Source organism: Podarcis raffonei, chromosome 11 (assembly GCF_027172205.1).
Source record: "Podarcis raffonei isolate rPodRaf1 chromosome 11, rPodRaf1.pri, whole genome shotgun sequence".
Taxonomy (NCBI): Eukaryota; Metazoa; Chordata; class Lepidosauria; order Squamata; family Lacertidae; genus Podarcis; species Podarcis raffonei.
In genome coordinates, this window is record NC_070612.1 from 29,710,270 (window position 1) to 29,723,696 (window position 13,427).

Consider the following 13,427-nt stretch of genomic DNA (forward strand, 5'->3'; position numbering starts at 1 on the left):
GACTGCACACTGAAACATGAAGAGTATTCTAATGTTACAGGAGGCTCCTATTTTAAGCCTTCTGAGGTGCAATTTCTTTCCTTCCCATATTTCTACATATGAGTTTTTATTAATAAATTATTACTATTTATTAAATTGTATACTGCCCCTCACCTGTAGCTCTCTGGGTGGTTCGCAGCATAAAAATACAACTTAAATTCACAGAATACATAATAAAAACAACAACAAAACAAGCCAATAGCCTCCCTCCCCCTCCCATAAACACATTTAAAATTTTATAGGATGCTAGTTGGCTAAAGGTCTGGTTGAAGAGGAACATTTTTGCTTGGTGCCTAAAGGTGTATAATGAAGGCGCCAGGCAAACCTCCCTGGGGAAAGTATTCCACAAATGGGGAGCTACTGCAGAAAAGGCCCATTCTTGTGTTGCCACCCTACAGACATACAAAAAGACTTAGTTATAGGTCACAACCAGCGTTTTGAGTTGTGCCCAGAAATGGACTTGCAACCAGTGTAGCTGTTGCAACTTGGGAATCACGTGCTCCTTATAATTGGTCCAGGTCAAGGGCTTGATGGCAGCAATGTGTTGTGCCAAACAGAACAGAAGTAACATCAAGAACAAGCCAAGGCCAATCCTTGGGTCAATGTACAATGGGGGCATACTTCATCCCTAGACCAGGGGCGGCTACCTTCACTACATGGCAACCCTCTGATGCGCACTTGCCAGCAGTGGCCATGGCCAAAGCAAAACCACTGGTGCCAATGAAGTCTTTCCTTCTAAGCCTAACTGCAGCACGGGGCGTGGGGATTTTCATTGTGATCATGGTGACGATGGAGAAGGTTAAGCCTACCTTCTCAGATGCTGCGTTACCAGTGAATATTGTCTTGTCCCAATGCCTGTAATCAAATAAGGAAGACAACAACATGATTGCAGGCTCCACAGTTAGCATTGCATGGAGCTAGGCCCTCCAACTTAGGGATGGGCCAACCTGTTGGTTCAGTTCTCTCTTTTTTTAAAAATGATATTTATTCAGAGTTTCAAGAATACAGAAAAGAGAAGGAAAAAAAACAAAAAAAGAAGAAAAAACACATAAAAGCCAATACAACAACACCACAACAAAAAAGAAAAATACAAATCCCATATTACATCTTTCATTTGCTTATTTCCTTGACCTCCTCACACCTCCCTTTTTGTATTCTAGCTTAATTAGTTGTTTCAGCAAATTCTTTCCATCTTTCTCAATTTTTATTTGAATAATTTATCTTGACAATCTAGCCTATTAATTAACTCAGCAAATCCTTTCCATCTTTCACCATATTCTGTTATTTAATTTGCCTTAATTTGTTTAACCTTATCTTACCATAAAATACCTTAAAGTTTAAAACTTAATACTTATTTATACATAACTCCTTATATCATTTCTACTAAAGCCAGATATTTTCATTCCAACATTTTCCCTAATATTCATTAATTTTACACTAATTCCCAAAATAAAAATTTTTCTTTATAGACTTTCTTCTAATTTTCATCCAACGTCCCTTCTTCCTGGTCTCGGGTTATGTCAGTCCTTATTGTCCATTCCATCCAGTCCATCAACCTGGTGATCTTATGTCCGAGGCCCTTAAGTCTCTTCCATGCCCCTTCTGCAGATTTTCTTCTTGTTTATACTTGCACTTTTCCTTGTCCTTTGTTGATCTCTTTCTTAATTTCTTTCCTTTCTCCTTGAGGAGTAGATCCCTGGGGGATTCCAGCCGATAGTTATTTCCATCTCCCCTCATCAGACCAGCCCATTCCCCACAGTCCCACTCCCCGCAATCATCAATGTGATCCAAAAAATAGTTAACAGCATATTTCCAAGTCCCTCCAAAGTTAAGAGCCTCCTCAGCTCCAGGCTCCCCCTGGCCCACTCCAAATTCAATCTTCAAAGACAGCAGCTTATGCTCCTGCAGGGCCTCGGATCTCTCCATTTGCATTACTTGAGGTGCATCCGCCACCTCCTCCATTATCATCTGCCCTTGCACTTGCCCAGTCGAACCAGTTTCCTGAGTTGGTCCCTGTATGATTTCTGTGTCAGTATTCCCTGTTTGTCCAGATTTACTGACTACAACAGTCATCAAATCCAACTTCTCATTCATCAGATCCATCTTCTCATGCAAATGCTCCAGCAAAGCATTTGTTTTACAAAAAGCCAGCACCAAGACTTCCTCCCAACACATTTTTATTCAAGGTCAGAAGACTGGTCCCATGATCTTAATCTCGCAGCTGTAAAGTCCCCTAGTGGACTGCAGCAACAAATTAACAAGCTCCCTCTAGAGGAGACAATTTCTATTTGTGTCCATCTTTTTAAAACATAGCCAACAAAGGAAAGTTACTTTCATTTTTCAAATATTTTGTTTCTTTAGGATGCAAAAGGCAACATTGGAATCAGTTTGTTTCTCTTTTTTTTGCTATCTGTCAAAATGTTCCATTCACAGTCAATGAACGTCTCCAACAATTTCTGTCTCTGACACCCCGTTCCCAGGTTTGAGACGGTGGAAACTTACTTTTCTTTTACTCTTTCTCCTGCAGGCTTCAACAGTCAAAATTCCCCCCCCCCCTTTTCTCCTGCTTCCAAGGGGTTTTTAGTGGTAATAAATGAAGGAGATTTCGACCTTTACAAACAACTTTCCAGGCTATTAGCTTACAAGGTTTTTGCTTCAGTCTATTTACAAAAAGCGGAAGGCGGACTTCCTGTTTTAAACCTTCCCGCTTCGATGCCAAATTAGAATGTTTCTTGATCCAATTTTCCATTTCTACTCACGGGTACTTGTTTTAGAGTCCAATTGTCCACAGGAAAAAGTCAGCGCTCTCTGGCAATGGCTATGCGGCTTCCCTCTGTGAAAGTAGCAATCAGTTCGCAGCACCACGCCGCTCAGCCCACTTCGCTCCGGAGCCCCAAAATGGGGTTCCCCGCGAGTAGGGGAGGCGCTCCTGGTGCCCTGCCAAACCCCACGTTCCCAGGCTTCCTCCACCTGGGATTTCCAGCGGGCCCCACCTTCGCCGCAGCGGGAAGACCCAGTTTCCACGGAGCCAGTTCCTCCAGTTGGAGGAACTCCGCCATTCGCCGATGGCGCTAACCCGGAAGTCCTCCTGTTGGTTCAGTTCTCTACATTTCTGCAGCAATTTGCAAATGTTAGTTAAAATAATCCTCATGAAAACTCACCAGCATTTTGGTGTGAATTTCTCTTAGTAAACACATTTTTGTATGCCGTTTTGACTAACGTACACATTTCTGCGAGCAATTCTCCCCCCCCAAAAAATATTATTGTATGTTATTTCACTAATATATGCATTTGTATGCACGCTTTACAATAGTATGTCCATTTTTTGTACACATCACTTGGCTGGGCAGCTGCATTGCAAAATCAGGAGAAGTGCAAAATTTAAAGGATTGCTGTCTGTGTTTGATTCAGAAAGGATGAATTAGCTAAGTTCACCTTTAAATTTCTCCTCCATCCTCAGACTGTCTGAGAATCATATAATTGTAGTGCTGGCAGGGACCCTGTACTGAAACAACTCCCTGGTCCACATTGTACTATCTATCTTGACTGATACAGTCCTCCAAGGTCTTAGACACAGGACCGTCCCTACCCTGCCAACAGGCATTTGGCAAGGATTGAATTGATGCTCTTCTACATGCAAAGCATGCCTGTGCCACCTGAAGCTCCCTTTGCACACGAAGCTCCCTTTGTAAAAATGCAAAAGATTCCATGTGCTCCAGCGCTTAAAATGTGCATATTGACAACAAGGCCATCTGTCTTGTATGTGACTTCCATAACAGTTCACAAATGGAGAGCATCCTTTTCGGTTGGAGACCACACAGTTAAGAGTGTAAGTTAACCTCAGGAGCAGAAATGTGTGTAAGACACGGCCAGGCATTCTAATGTATTTGGTTAAGTAAATTACAGGCCCCTTATAATCAGGTTTGGGCTACGCTTTGGAACTAACAGTGCTCGGAGAACCTCGAGGAACTAATTTAGGCAACATTTTCTCCCCTATGCTACTTTGCTCAGTTACCTTAGCAACCATAATCTTTATCTCTGAAGAGGTGGGGAGCCGTGAAAGAAGGAAAGCAGGAGAAACTGCAGCAAAGACTCTTGCTAATCCTCTTCTTATGCCGTCAGATTTCAGCTGCTATTATTTTACACTCGCATACTAGGTGGTACTGGGGAATGTCCTCTGAGATGGTGTGCTGATGCTGCATGGCTTTTGTTTGATGCTTTGATTTCACAGAAAAATCTCACGGCTGACTTCACGCTGGGTGCTACTCAGATTATACATTTCAGTGGAATTATACAATCCAACACATAAATTATCGTTCTCCCAGCTGTTGCACCACCAGTCAGAAGAGCTGGAAGAATTTTGCAAGAATACGTGGGAACCTCTGTGTAGTTGTGGTGGTCAGTTCCGAAAGCTGGCAAGGTCAGGCAGCTCCCAAGGACAGTGGATGGATGGAAATTTGAGGGATCTCCATGTGATGCTCCTCTTTGTCCTCCTAGCACACAGGAAGCTCAAGGTCATCCCTTGCAGGTCTGAAGCCAGTCTAAAAGTTTGGATTGGGGCACCAAAGAAGAAGGGAGTACAGTTGCTAAGCTGATTGGATGGTGTCTTCTATGCCTCCTTCTGGCAACTCCTGCAGCCAAGCTGGTGCCAAACGTATTGCCCTGCTTTCCAGCGAGGCCAAGGAGGAGGTATTGTTGTCTGGGCAGCCCAGGACCTCACTTTTGCTAACGCAACAACGCAGGCGCAGTGATTCTCCAGTGGTTTGACTTTACCCCTAGAGGCGCACTCCATTGTCTTTCAAGACAGATGGATGTCAACATTATTATATTATATTATAATGATCATAATGATCATTATTACTGTTACCTGAACAGGTCCTGCAGCAGCAGAAGGCCAGGTTGGAGGGCAACTATTTTGGGGGTTAGCAGAGCACAGCATCCTCCTACTGCCCTTCCCTTCTGTTCTTCACCTGTTTGTTTTTATCCTTCCATCCATCCATCCATCCATCCATCCTCTGGCTGCCTTGGCTTTCCCTTTACTCTTCCTCAGTTTTCCTTAGCTCTGTTCACTTCCTTGTTCTCTCCCATCAATCTTATCCTGTGATACATAGAGAAACCTGAAGATTGGTTTCAGGCCCACAAAAAGTTGTGTATAGACAAGCTGAACTGCTATGGGAGGGACATCTTCATTCAGCTACTTTAGAACATGGAAGTTTGATAATTATATAACAAGACAGTGAGACTGAGACTTGACTCCTGTTTCTTTAAACCTGTGTGAGGTTTAAAGCTCAAAGTGACAATTTCCCCCTTCCCTCACAGAATTTGGACTGCATGTATTCTGACAGTTTTGTGTCCTAAGCAGTTAGAATGTTCACAAACATTTAATGCCGCTATATCAATCAGTGTCAGGGCCTTTACTGCCAGAAGAGCAATAAACTGACACTATTGGATAGCAAACAGTCAATTTCACTCCAAAGATGAACTTCAAAATACAAGAAAATGTCCTGTTATGGAGAGACATTACATTACTGTGCAGGTTTTTTTTCTTTTTAAAGAGTGGCATGTATTTTACTAAACACTCTCCCTCATGATTATGTTCTTGTTTGCATCAGAGTTCAGAGAGCATTTGTATTACCAGCAATGGTAGAGACCATTTGCCCCATTGCCAAGAATAATGTCAGTCTGCACCACACAGTTTTAAAGTCTCTGGGTACCTTTTCTTACATTCTCACTTCTTTTGATAAAAACAACAGAAACTGAGTCTGACTTAAATCTGGCTCTGGGAACACAGGGGTGGTAGAAGGAGTCTCTATCTGATTAGCAGCTTTATTTGTCACCATCTAAAGCTGGACACAGGTCTAGAGTCATGATCTGCAGCCCCCTATAAGTTCTCTAGCATTGTAATTGGACCTTGACCTCTCTGAAAGCAGGAGGTGCCTTGTTTTCATTCAAAGAAGTTTCTGAGAAATCAGACCTTCTAATCTGGATGAAGGCCTGAATGAAAGCCTTGTTAGGGAAGGGATTAAATCCCAGCAGGCCTTGCCACCTCTGTGGGGCTGTTTGCAAAGGCCTTTGGCGGTCTTCTGCAGAAGGCTGGAGGTGGTCCTTCTCAGTTTCATCTGGACACACAGGAAGATTGGAGTTCTCAGCAGGTACCCAGGAAAGATGTCACTTGGACCGAACTATCTTTCTCATCTGTAGCTGCTGCCCAAATGCACCAACTTGGCTTTTTCTCATTGTCTTTAAAAGACCACCAGCCTTCGATGCTGCTGCCAGCAAAATATGTCAATTGAGAAGAGAACTCCCTTACGCACTATACGTGGTTGAAAAGCAGGCGCAGATCCAGGACTTGAAATGTGTCGAGATAATTTTGCTCCATGTATGCCAAGGCTAAAAATTTAGGTTTTATTCTGGTAGTGAGAAAACCTTTTCTACTGCTATCAAAAGTAAGTGTATCTAATGATGCACTGGATCAAGTCTAGTAAGTGAGAGTAAGTACTGCTGTAATACATGGGAGTGTTTTCCTGTTACTGAGAGCTACTATTGAGAGCAGTAATTAATGTGCTTAGGATGGGGTGTGGGGAAGAATAGTCATCCTGTTTTTTATTATGAACAAACCTTGGAATAAATCGAAACAGATCTTCCCAGCTGCCTGGATGTTTCAAGGAGAAGGCCCAGCTCCTGTGAGAAAGAAGACAGAAGGAGCTTTTCAGGTCAAAACTGCAAGTTAAGAGAAGGCTTTATAACATCTCGAGCCACAGTAACTGCCGCCAAGCAGCTCTGAAGAGTGACATGGAGACTTCAAGGCAAAACGTAACATTTTTGTCATTGGTGCAAGAGATTTTTCTTCCCAAAATAACCAGTATGGAAGGGGCTATGCTGGATCAGAGCTGGGGATGGGGGCTTTAAGCCTTTGCAGTCACCATGGCCATAATTAGAATGCCCCCCCCTTCTCGACCTTCAGTTTGCAATGGAAGGAAAGTTTTTTGTAGCAGTATTTCAACAGCTATAATGTCAAGTTCTGGTCATAACTTTGCAGATAATATAACAGACTTTATTCAACAATACAGTGGTACCTCGGGTTAAGAACTTAATTCGTTCTGGAGGTCCGCTCTTAACCTGAAACTGTTCTTAACCTGAAGCACCACTTTAGCTAATGGGGCCTCCTGCTGCTGCTGCGCCGCTGCACAATTTCTGTTCTCATCCTGAAGCAAAGTTCTTAACCCGAGGTAATATTTCTGGGTTAGCGGAGTCTGTAACCTGAAGCGTATGTAACCTGAAGCGTATGTAACCCGAGGTACCACTGTAATGGAAGAACATTGGGGCTCATTTTGATGCCGTGCTGTTTTATTCATAGTTCTTTATTTGAACAAAACCTCTGCTTGAAGGGATGTCTGGTCCAATGCTGGTTTAAAGATAAATAAGTTTAGGAAGGGCAAGCAGGCGGGACCTTAAAGTTGCCTGTCAATAGTGAGCGCCCAGACAGCGGACAGGTTACTTGGCTACCATCTTTCCCCCTATTCAGATTGCAGTATTTCCCCCCCTAAATTTGCATCTTTACAAGTAGCATATATATATAATGAAAATCTGTCATATTCTGTCCTCTTTTGGAGGGGCGATACATAAGTGGCCATTCTGCTCAATAAACAGTTAACAACACATACATTGTCTAGGTTCAGCCCCTGCTATGAACTCTAATGGTAATACTCTTTTGACTGATAAGAATCAAATTCTAGGGGGCAAAACCCTTTAAGAACATCCTGCATCATGACTCATTTGCCAGCTAAAAGGCTATACAGGAATTACCTCAGTGTGATACAATCAGCTTCTGGCCCAGGAATCTTATATGGCTGAAACCAAAGAGGCCATTAAATCGTTATCTTACAGAAAGGCAGCTGGTACTGATGCTGCGATGCCGCCTTAGATTGACTCAAAACTATCCCCCAATATCTTTTTTAACCTCATGCTGATTTCACCACATCCCTCAACGAATGTGGCATCATGAAAAGATACCTGGGGCGCGTAAAGATACCTATGTCGTTCGGCGGCATGAAAGGAAAGGAAATTGTTTCCTCTGAAATAGCCACAGAGAGATTTCCAGCTGCAGATGGAAAGAATCATCCTCCTAAACAACTTGGACCCACAGTACCTTAAAGACCGACTGATTCTTCATGTTCCACCTCATTCTTTGAGATCTTCTATTGGGGAGCATTTAGCGTAGCAGAGCCTGCCCTGTGGAAGTATTTGGTGGTAGAAGTCTATCAGGAGCCATTCCTGCCTTCTTTTAGATGCTGTTTGAAATTTGTGCTGTTCAGACTTTGCAATGTTACTTTTTTTAACCATCTTGTATTTATTGCCGTTATTATTTAGATTACAGTGGTACCTTGGTTCTCAAACTTAATCCATTCCAGAAGTCCATTTGACTTCCAAAACCGTTCGAAAACCAAGGCGCGGCTTCCGATTGGCTGAAGGAGCTTCCTGCACTCAAGCGGAAGCCGCGTTACACGTTTGGCTTCCAAAAAACGTTCGAAATCCGGAACACTTACTTCTGGGTTTTCGCTGTTCAGGAGCTGATTTGTTTGTCACCTAAGCCATTTGAGAACCAAGGTACCACTGTGCTGTTGTATTATATTTTTATATTGTATGCCAACTTGTTATCTCCCTCTCTCTCTCTCTCTCTCCCTCTCTCTCTCTCTTTGTAAATAATGTGTGTGTGTGTGTGTGTGTGTGTGTGTGTGTGTGTGTGTGTGTGAATGAATAAATAAAGTGTCTGACTAGGACCAGGGAGGCCCAACTTAAAATCTCCACTCAGCCATGAAGCTCGCTGGGTGACCATGGCCCATTCACTCTCCCCACCTTTCTTAAATTACAATAAAGCAGAATAAAATATCAAGTCTATGAATGCTAGCCAGTCATGATGGCTATATGAGCCCTCCAAGGTCAGAGGTCACTGAATATCTGTTGCTGCGGAACAACAATGAGAGAGGTCTAATGCCCTAATGCCCAGCTTGTAGGCTTCTCAGAGGCATTTGATGGGCCACTGTGGGAAGCAGGATGTTGTACTAGCTGGATCTTTAGTCTGATCTGCCACTGGCTCTCTTATTTATGAAGGAGCTGTAAAAAAAAGGGAAAAAAGAATAACCGGCTGCTAGCACAAAAACTTGCCTAAATAGATGTGCTGACTATTCCTCTAAAAGAAGCCAGAGGACAAGCCAAGTGGCCTTCTTGAGCCAGACATTTTACAGCATAGTAATGACCACCAAAACAGTTATTCTTGTATTTAATCTTTAAAGTACTTTGAACAAGGCTTTACTGAAGGATGTTAATGTGTGTACCATATACCTATGGTAACACATACTCTCTGTTTTTGGGGGCTTGCAGGGACGTGGACTGTATCAGGCGAAACACAGTTACCAAGAACAAAACACTTGGGTATTTGTTGATTTTATAGAGGCATGTATGGTGTGTATGGGACGCGGGTGGCGTTGTGGGTTAAACCACAGAGCCTAGGACTTGCCGATCAGAATGTCAGCAGTTCGAATCCCTGCGACGGGGTGAGCTCCCATTGCTCGGTCCCTGCTCCTGCCAACCTAGCAGTTCGAAAGCACGAAGTGCAAGTAGATAGGTACCACTCCGGCAGGAAGGTAAACGGCGTTTCCGTGCGCTGCTGTGGTTCGCCAGAAGCGGCTTAGTCATGCTGGCCACATGACCCAGAAGCTGTACGCTGGCTCCCTCGGCCAATAAAGCAAGATGAGCGCCACAACCCCAGAGTCAGGCACGACTGGACCTAATGGTCAGGGGTCCCTTTACCCTTTACCTTTATGGTGTGTGTATGATAGATCCATTCTTTGGCCCTACCTATGGTTCAAGAAGATCCTGGTTGCAGGACAGTCAACTTCAGAACTTTTAGTGGGCAAGTAGGCCAGCCGCATTCTTGGAAAAATAAGCTATTGAAGCACTATAGAAAAACAACTGTGTAAGACAGGAATGGGGGAACCTCAGCCTTGAAGGCCAAATTCCAGGGCTTTCTATCAGACCCCCCAGGACTCTCCTAGGCCATGGTCTATCCTCAAGTCACATACCTACAGGCTGTGCTCTGCATCCTATGTGAGTACTTTCCCCTGTTGGAATGGACTCTTGAACTGTGAGACTGATAAGAGTCACACCTATTATGATGACCACTTTTGCATGTGGCCCCCGGAAGGTCCCCCATGAAGATATGCAGCCCACCCCTGGCATAAAACAGGATTTCTCCTGTAGGAGAGTCAGTAGGACAGCAAGCAGCAAACAGAATCAGAGGCTGCTTGTTTATCTGCGTTGCATAACAGAAATTAAATGCAAACCACAGGGAAGGTAGTTCTTTCCTGCTTAAGGAAAAATATTTATATTATCAGAGACAGGCTTCTATATGGTTATCCATGACCACATAACCTGTAGGCTGAATAACTTTGCTCCTTTTGAGCAAGCCACAAATGCAAATAATCTGTAGGCAGAACGGTGGTAACGACAACATCCCGATAACTGTGAGGCCTCCAGCCCTTTCACAGACATGCCACATTCTAATAACATCCTTCCTGGTATTTTAAAAGTTTTTCATCACAAGGCAATTTCCTTTGAACGTAATCATTGTTTTAATTAAGTTCTGCATATGTAGTGCATTGTTATAAGCTCTCATAAAACACTGTGTACAATTATGTTTAGAGTGTACAACTAAATCAGAATTGCCATTAATGAAATCCCTTATCAGAAGACAAAAAAAGAAAATAAAAAAAGCCTTAGCTAGAGCTTAGGCAATGCCTCTTAAAAATGCATTCTGCATGGAAGGAAATAATTTGGCCATCTGAAGGGCATGGGAGAATCTAGGAAGGATAAACAGGTTGTGGGGAGGAAGTAGAGAGGATGGAGGGTGGTAGCAAAATTCTGAGGGGGCCCAGGATAAAGGGTCCTTGCTTTGTTTCCTAGATTTAAAAGAAGGTATGATAGTCACTCCCAATTTCTCTAATGTTCTAATAAGTTAAAGTAATGGCAGGTTTCAGCAATTCTAGGGGAAATAATATTTTTACAGGCAAAGTTCCATTAGGCATTGTTTGACATTTATTGCATATATAGCACATTGCAGAAAATCCATTAGCAACTGATGGGTTGTTAGGAAGGAGATTCGCCAGGTTGTGTTTTTACTCCACTTCAGGTAATTAGCACAGAATGACTAGTGGTCTAATTTTTATAGAAATGTTAATATGTACGACACCTGGAACATAGGAAGCAGCCTCACAGTAGGTCAGACCACTAGTCTGTCTGGCTCAGTGTTGTCTACACTGATTTGCAGTGGCTCTCTAGGGTTTCAGAGCAGGAGATTTTCCCAATCTGACCTGGAGGTGCCAGGATTGACCTTGGGACCTTCTGCATATGAAACACACGCTCTTCCACTGAGCTTATCTTTGCACAAATGTTTTTGACAGAGGACTAAAATAAAAATGTATTAAAAAATATTTTTCATTAGACTATCAACAAAATATATTCCAATAATGTATTAGGTGGCTGGGGCAATCCAGTCAGATGGGTGGTATATAAAGTTGTTGCTGTTGTTGTTACTATTTTCTTTGCATGAGCCCTCTTCCTCCAGTTTTAACAGTGGAGTGAGCTTGTCCCATTGTAAGGGATAATAAATAATTTTATTTGTTCACATACTTTCTTACAGAACTAGTAGTCAAGAAAATGGGAGGGCAAAGATGGAGCCCAGTCCAGATGGAAACACTGAATTTCCAAATGCTTGTGCATACCTGATGCCCTTAGTAGCTCAGTTGGTAGAGCACGAGACTCTTAATCTCAGGGTCATGGGTTCAAGCATGTTGGGCAAAAGACTGCTGCATTGCAGGGGGTTGGACTAGATTACCCTTGTGATCCCTTCCAATTCTACAATTCTATGATTCTACTCTCTGCCTCAAAGGTGCACAATCCAGAGCAAGGACTCTGTTTTACTCATTGTCCTGAGCATGTGGTTTTGCATATGAGACTATGGACCGCTCACCTTGGTCAGAGTGAGCTGACCAAGCTTTCTGGTCTAAATAAAATTTAAAAATATTCTGTAACATTTCATAATCCAGCTAGGTATCTCAATGATTTTGCCTTTGGGAAGGAACATTAGAAAGTGGGTGCAGGTTTTACTGAGCAATTAGGGAAAATACCAACTCTGTGTTTTTTTTCTTACTATTCTGCCTGTAAAAGTAAATAGGAAATAGTAAAAAAATAAATAAATAAATCCATAAATTTTAAAATGAAAGCAGATTACATTGCTTTCCACAGTTCCCTACCCCTATTGGCTATAGGCCCCAGACAACTCCTCTTAGGAATCAAACCCCTGTGAACACACACCTTGGGAGTAAACTTACATGAACACAAGTGGAATTTAGGCATCTAAATAATCAAGCCAGACTGGTTAAAGCTTTGGAGTTGTCTCTATCTCCCCTCCCCCATCTCAAAAAAACCTTCTACGGAATAAGGATGCATCACTTGGGTCAAAGGAATAGAAATGGGATGCCTGTGGTATTCACACTTTTACAGCCATTTTTATACCACTTTATCTTCACAACAGCAATGTGATTAGGCTGAGAGTTGGTGACTGGCCCAAGGCAGGAAATGAGTTCATTCAAAATGTGAAACTGCACATGCTCAGAGTATATTTTGTAGTCCGCAAAAGCTTATGTTGAAGCCTTAGATTAGCAGTACCCGGAGGTCCAGCGGTCCGCCAACCCCGTGGCCAGAGGGGAAAAACAATTCCAGAGACTTCTTGGTCAGAGAAAAGAGATTTATTGAGATCTGCGCAGAGGCAGCCAGTGGAGTCCTCTCCAAAGACTGGCTACGCCCAATTTCACATTTGCAAACTTTCTTATACCTTGAAAACACCCTTCCCTCCCCCAAGCTTCCCCAAAACCTCCTCCAATCAGCTGGCAAGTTTTAGCTTACTTCCTTATATGGCATATGACTAGCTAAGCCCCCTCCCTCCCTTGTTTGTGTGCTCCTTGTCTCTTGCGTTTCTGCAGCTCCCTGCTAGCCGGCAGAAAGAGGAAGTAGCTCCCAGCTTGCAAAGCCGCTGCTCGCTGTCTGCTAGCCGGCAGAAAGAGGAAGTGGGCCTCTTCCCAATTCAGCAAAGCAGGATAATATGCAATTTTAACAGAGCAATTTAGAAAAGCAACTTATCAGAGCAGAACAATTTACTTAAATATAAAATACAGGGAATACCTTCCCTGTCCCTTCATTCCCTCCTCTTCTTTTGGGACAACCTATCTCCTAGGTTCGTCCTGATCTCTCGGGTTTATAATCCTGGGGAAGAGCAATAAGGGCCATGATTCTTTTTGCATCACACCTTGTAAGCATTGCACGAAGCAGGA

The 13,427-nt window shown here is 43.0% G+C and overlaps 1 long non-coding RNA gene across 1 annotated transcript in view; it reads right to left on the reverse strand.

The window, feature by feature from the left end:
* Positions 1–807: 807 nt before the first annotated feature.
* The window catches only part of LOC128423649 (uncharacterized), a 33,832-nt gene continuing 21,212 nt past the window's right edge, over positions 808–13,427 (reverse strand). The window contains exon 3 of the long non-coding RNA XR_008332812.1: positions 808–894. This is a non-coding gene — a long non-coding RNA (uncharacterized LOC128423649). The remainder of the gene's footprint in view (positions 895–13,427) is intronic.